The sequence below is a fragment of the Marmota marmota genome, unplaced genomic scaffold (assembly GCF_001458135.2).
Source record: "Marmota marmota marmota unplaced genomic scaffold, marMar, whole genome shotgun sequence".
Taxonomy (NCBI): domain Eukaryota; kingdom Metazoa; phylum Chordata; class Mammalia; order Rodentia; family Sciuridae; genus Marmota; species Marmota marmota.
This window is the reverse complement of record NW_025999900.1, coordinates 4,480,632-4,487,620: the sequence shown is the minus strand read 5'-3', so window position 1 is coordinate 4,487,620 and position 6,989 is coordinate 4,480,632. Positions and strand designations below refer to the sequence as shown.

The 6,989-nt window shown below is 45.6% G+C and overlaps 1 pseudogene; it reads left to right on the top strand.

Annotated features, from left to right (window-relative positions):
* The first annotated feature begins 3,756 nt into the window (after positions 1–3,756).
* On the top strand, positions 3,757–4,722 carry LOC125615188 (annotated as a pseudogene).
* The last annotated feature ends 2,267 nt before the right edge of the window (positions 4,723–6,989 follow it).

Here is a 6,989-nt window from a genome sequence, read left to right as displayed (position 1 = left end):
TAAAAAAAAAAAAAAAAAAAAACAAGCGAAACTCTGTAAAGTGGGAAATGCCCAGGGCTGTCTTGTGAGTGACTCACAGTCCAAATTCCTTTCAAAAATTCTCTAAAGATGATGAATCTGAGCAGGAGCCCAGCCCAGGATCAGAGACCCAGTGGCTAACATGCCCTTCATTGTCCTTGGGTTAATCATCTCACAGCCCAAAGGACTGGAGAGAGCAAGAGTCAGCCAGCAAGGGCCAGGTATACTGCCTCAGAGGCAGCAAGAAGGCAGTGCAGGTAGATCATTCAAAAACATCCTTGGAGGAGACAGTCAGGATCAGGGGGCAGGACCAGGGTACCAGTATTGTTGCTTCTCTGAGCCTCAGGGATCTTACCTGTATGATTACAGATTAGGAAGTTGGCCCTAATAACCTCAAAGGTCTTTTCATTTTGGAGTGGGAAGACACTATTGAAATCCAAGCTACATGGACATCTATGCTCTGGTTTACCTGTGAGGCAAGCCCAGAAGTCCCAGAGACCCTGGGCCACCTGGAGGGCCATGATATGGGCTGCAGGTGAGTCCCAGTGTTGTACGGAGAGGTGGCCTCCCCAGAGAAAGAGGCTGGGGAGGACAACAGTCTGCCCTAGCCCTGTGTACACTAGGAGGGCCTTCCTCCTGCTGAAGAATTCAGACTGTCACAGATGTCACCTCATTTGATCCCTTTCTACCTCGTGAGGGTAGGATATATAGTAGCCCCCTTCCCCACTGTGTGAGCACAAGGGAGAGAACCAAGAGAATGCCTATGGGATTGGAAATGTATTTTTAAGGACACCTAAGACAGGAGATAGGAAAGAGGCAGCCATGTCTCAAGGCTCTTGGGCGGTAGGGCAGGTCTCCCAAGTTAACAAGACACTTCCTCAGTGTGGCCTTCTCCTTTCATCACCCTCTCATTGGCTGGTTGGCTGAGGCTCAGCATGGAACCAGCCCTCTCCTGAGGCTGAGTTCTCCTGTCACCTCTGAGATACCTGGGACAAGATAATTAAGATAACAATTTGTTTGCTGTATTTTTCCATTGCCTTCTCTTTCCAAACAGGTACTTCTAGTTGGGCTTTTTGTTTTGTCTTGCCTTAGAAATTCTTTCAGGACAGGAAGCAGGTGCTGGCTGTCCCTGGTAAAAGCCCTGGCTTGTTGAGAGATGGTACAGATGTCAGAGGGAGAAAAGGAAAGGAGGTAGAGAGTAAAGGGCCCGAAGGACAAGTAGAGTGTTCAGAGACTGGAACCAGAGAGAGAGAGAAAGAGAGAAAACAGTTGTGATTTTGAGAACTGTCCGTAACAGTCAGATCTCAGAAGACTCAGATATTTGGCATTGAGTTTCCAGCCACACCAAAGTTCCTGGTCTCAGAAACAGCAAAATTGCCAAGCTGATAAGGATGTGGGGCAGCAGAGGAAATTTTAGTGTGACCTCTTGATTGATAGAATACCCACATTTTTACCCAGTTAGGCACAATCTTTTGGAGAAGAGGTTGAGCCCCCAGGCGAGAGATTAATAAATTGTCCACTGAACAGGACTGGGAAGCTCAGAATGAGATTTCCTCTGATTTTTAAAAACAAACAAATAATTGGGAGAAGTGGCACTTGTGGAAGGCTGAGGCAGGAGGATGCAAGTTCAAGCAATTTAGCAAGGCTCTAAGCAATTTAACAGAGATCCTGTTTCAAAATTAAAAAGGTCTAGGAATATAGCTCAGTGGTAAAATGCTCCTGGGTTCAATCCCTAGTACCAGGGAAGGAAAGAAAGAAAAACATGTGTAGGAGAATGACCCATTGTCTTTGCCTCTCCAACCTTAAAGACGCCAGTTACTCTTCCTTAATACTCAAATCTTATTAGCTCTAAGCTCCTACCAGCTAATGTAGGAAATCCAGTTTTAGATTCTGTTGATTAGGATGCTTTAGCCTCAAGTATTAGAAAATCCAGGTTCAAATATACAGGAAATGTCTTATCATAAGTAGGAAGTACAGAAGCAACGGGTTCCAGGTAGATGTGAGTGATTCAAGGTGCCCTCAAAGACCAGGTTTTGTTGAAGCTCAGAACACTGTATTGCCAAGTTTGCAGGAAAAAGTTCTGTAGAATCAAGGTCTCATGGACCCTTCCCTCCCCCATTCCTTGATCCTCTTTTTTCTCTGTAGCAGGTACAGGAAAAGTTTTCCTCCCAAATTTCACTTTTCTGACTTTCAAAAGAAATATAGTTGTCTTAAAACTCCCTTCCTAGGAATCTTATTAAATAACCAGGAAAGATTAACCACTTAAGAAGAGAAGAAATTGTAAGTTGTTACCAAGACCCAGGCAGACATTTCTTCAGGTCTTCTGAGAGTAGCTCTGACAGACTAGGGGGTTGGGATGGGGAGAAACTTGACCAGCATAAGAAGATAACCTTTGTTCACAGTGTAGTGGCACTCCTCGCCTTCCCTTAGCCTGTCCACAAACTATTGTCTGTCTCCTAGATCCACTCAACTTCTAGAAACTCATTTACCAACCACCATCTGTCCTCTGTAACCATTCATTTCCCCATTTCCTCTTGTCCTATAAAGAGGGGCAGATAAGCACCTGAATCTCATTTGGGTTATTGGGTAATCACTGTCCTGTGATGCCCCCATGTACATTAAATAAAGGTGTATGCTTTTTCTACTCTTAATCTGCCCCTGAGCTCATCCCAGGGAACCTTCAGGGGGCGAGAGGGAAGCTTCATCTCAGGTCTTCATCTCATTTCTCTGCTTTGCTATCAGTACGTTGTCTTTGTCCTCGGGCCACTTTCTCTGTTGTAACAAGATGTCTACAACAGGTCCAGCAATATCCAGAAGAAGGAAAGAATTTTCTTCCAGCTTCTGCTTCTTAGAAGCATGGAAGCTTTTCCCAGAAGTCCCCTATAGAATCTCCTTCACGTCTCATTGGCCAGAATTGGGTACAGGCCCATTCTTAAGCCGTTCCCTGGCAAGTGAAGTGGGGTCACCATAGTTGACTTGAAGGGAATCTAAAAACTCACCACAAAGTATTTTCCAGCTGTCTTAAATCCACCTTCTTTCCCCAGGGCTGAATGCTGTTTTTTCTTTCGTTATGCTATGGACACTAGCATCCCCCTTTTAGATAGAGCCTGAAAAACTCCCAGACTTATCATCACTTTATGTACTATAAATGTGAATAAAGCTCAAGATCTTTATCCCAGGTCCACCTCACAGTGGGTCCAGTAGACCCTAAAACCCATCCTGTGATCCATTCCCCAGTTCTGGAACACAGAATTGGAAGACAGCTGGCAGAATCCCCACATTGGTTCCGTAAGCTGTGGAGCGAGGGATATTGTCTTCGTTCATTTTCAATTATGTAACTGAATATCACAGACTGGGTAATTTATAAGGAAAAGAGATTTACTCAGCTAATGGTTCCAAAAGCTAGAAAGTTCAGGGTTATTGTGGCACATGCCTGTAACCCTAGGGAAGCTGAGGCAGGAGGATCACAAGTTCAAAGCCAACCTCAGCAACTTAGTGAGACCCTGTAAAAATTTTTTAAATTTTTAAAAAAAGACTGGAGATATGGCTCAGTGGTAAAGTGCCCCTGAGTTCAACTCCTAGTACATAGGGGAAAAAATAAAAGGTAAACAGGGTGGTCATTCCCATCACATCCCTAGTCCACGCACCTGTTTGGCTTGTGTAGAAGACAGATGGATCTCGGGGAATGCCGGTAGATTATCATAGCTTAAGCAGGTGGCGATTCCAATTGCAGCTGCTGTACCAGATGTAGTTTCGTTACTGATGTAGTTTCATTATAGATGTGGTTTCATTCAGTGAAATTTCTAAGGGTACTGTGGTACAAGGCATGTCAATATATCTCCTCTAAGATGAACGATAAGTTATTGCATCTGGCCCCTCCTGCGATCGAAAAAGAGGCGCAATGCCTGGTGGGCCTTTTGAAACTTTGGAGGCAACATGTTCCTCATTTGGGTGTGTAACTTTGCAGCATTTCCTGAGTGACCTGAAAAGTTGCTAGTTTTCAGGGGAACCCAGGTCAAGAGAAGGCTCTGCAACAGGTCGGAGCAGCAGCTGGCAGGCAGCAAGCTGCTCTGCCAATTGTGACCCAGCAGAACCACAACTGCTTGAAGTGTGGCAGCGGACAGGATACTGTTTGGAGCCTCTGGCAGGCCCCGTGGCCCGAACACAGTGGGAACCTTTAGGATTCTGGAGCAAGGCTCTGCCATCATCTGCAAATGGCAGTAATGACTCAGTAGCCTACAACTGGGCCTTGGTAGAAATTGCAGGCTTGACCATGAGCCACCAAATTACTACAGATCCTGAACTGCCCATCATTAACAAGGTATTTTCTGACCCATTGAGCTATAAGTAGGGTGTGCACTATGTCATCATCAAATAGAAGTGACACATGTGTGATTGGCCTGAACAGGTCCCAAAGGCAAAAGTAAATTATATGAAGAAGTGGCCCAAATGACAATAGCCATGACTCCTACTACACTCCCTTCTGTGTTCCAGCTTGCAACTATGGACTCATGGGGAGGTCCCTATGATCAGCTGACAAGAAGATTAAGACTTGGTTTACGTAGGCACCATCTGAAAGTGGACAGCTACAGCACTACAGCCCCTTTCTGGGCCATCCCTGAGGGCACTGATAGAGGGCCAGTGACAGAACTTCCAGAAGTGTACCGGGTTGTTCACTTGTTTGTGTCGATTTATGATCTATAGCCAAGGGCTTGGCTGGGTGGTCAGGAACTCGGAAGGAATGTGATTAGAAAATTGGTGACTAGGAAACTTTGGGGAAAAGGTCTGTGGATAGGCCTCTCTGAGTGGGCAAAGATTTAAAGATATGTCCCATGTGAATGCTCACTAACAGGTGACCTTAGCACAGGAGGATTTTTCTTAATATTTATTTTTTAGTTTTAGGGGGACACAGTATCTTTATTTTATTTTTATGTGGTGCTGAGGATCGAACCCAGTGCCTCATGCATGCTAGGCAAGCACTCTACCACTGAGCCACAACCCCAGCCCCACAGGAGGATTTTAATAGGTAAGTGGTTAGGATGACTGACTGGTTCTGAGGATACCAGTCAGCCTCTTTTCCCAGCCATCACCAACCGGATGAACGAAGTGGCCATAGCAGCAAGGCTGGAGATGATGCACAGGCTCAGCAGGATGTGCTTCCATTCGCCAGGGCCAGCCTAGCTATGGCCACTGCTGAGCTCTCCATCTGCCAGCGGTACAGACCAACACACCCCCCTATCTGGCACCATTGCTAAGGGAGATCAGCCAGCTACCTGGTAGCAAGTTGATTACATTGGCCTCCTTCCATCATGGAGCAGTTCTGCCTGGAATAAACACTTATTTGGGATATGGATTTAGCTTTCCTGCACACAGTGAGTTTTCCCCAAAACACCACCCAGGGACTTCAGAGAATGCATTGCCCACGGTCAGGGTACTCTACATGGCATTGCTTTTTTTTTTTTTTTTTTTTTTAATATTTTTTTTTTTTTAGTTGCAGATGGACACAATACCTTTACTTTATTTTATTTATTTGTATGTGGTGCTGAGGATCAGACCCAGTGCTTCAGACATGCTAGGCAAGTGCTCTGTCATTGAGCCACAACCCCAGCACCATGGCATTGCTTTTAATCAAGGACCTCATTTTACAGCAAAAGAAATGTGACAAAGCACCCATGCTCATGGAATTCACGGATCTTCCCATGTTCCCCATTGATACCTTTTGGATCTAGAATGCCCCGCAAAGGCACGTGCATTAAAAGCTTGATCCCCAGAGCAGTGCTACTGGAAGGTGGTAGAAATTTTAAGGGGTAGGCCTAGTGGAATATTTTAGGACTTTGGGGGGGTGCCCTTGAAGGAGAATGTGGGTTCCTGTTTTCTTTTTCACATCTTGACCATGAAGAGTTTGCTCTGCCATCCATTCCCCATCATGAGGTGCTGCCTTGCCACAGGCCCAAAGAAATGGGGGCCAAAAGTGTGAACCAAAATAAACTATAGGGGCTGGGGATGTGGCTCAAGCGGTAGCGTGCTCGTCTGGCATGTGTGCGGCCCGGGTTCGATCCTCAACACCACATACAAAAACAAAAGATGTTGTGTCCGCCGAAAACTAAAAAAATAAATATTAAAAAATGCTGGGAGCCATTAGCCAAGTAGGTATGACAATTTCCTTGCCAGCGTACCCCATGTTGCTTAGTGGAAGGACTCGTGGAAATAGGACATTTTGCAGTGACATTGCAGTTAGGTGACCTTGCTCAAGGACCAGGGCGGATCCGGGATTAGGGTGTTCCCGGTTTAGGATAATCGGGTTTAGGGCGTTCCAGGTTTAAGATTATTCCTGCTGGGAATAGGGCGTATCCTGCTGCCTGAGTTCCCCTTGAGTTCTCACGGGATTCAGACAGTATTTTTTGGGAGACAGAAGCCCAGTGGGAGTGGATTTGGGCAGAGAACGTGAATTTCCCCAGAACGTGATTGTAGACGGCTGGTGTGAATTCGGGAATAAAGAGTTGCTGTTTGAATCTACAAGCTGTGTGGTGGCTCGTGATTGTGTGCCCAGCCAGACTGCGGCATTTGTGCCCAGCCAGACTGCAGCAAAAAAAATTTCTCTCTTTCTCTCCTCTCTCTCTCTCTCTCTCTCTTTAATTAATTAATTAATTAATTAACTATACGTTTCCTTGACTATTTTGTTGCAGTAATGGATAGCTGACTTACATACCCACCATCCTGAAGCCAATGGTTTTACAGAAGAGTGGAATGGCTTTTGTTGGTGGTGGTGGTGGTGCAGTACTAGAGATTAAATCCAGGGGAGCGTTATTGCTGAGCTACATCTCCGGCCCTTTTAATTTTTTATTTGGAGACAGGGTCTTGCTAAGTTTCCAAGGCTGGCCTCAACTTGTGATTCTCCTGCTTCAGCTTCCCAAGTCACTAGGCTTACAGGTGTACCCTATCACACCCAACTAGAATGGCCTTTTGAAAAG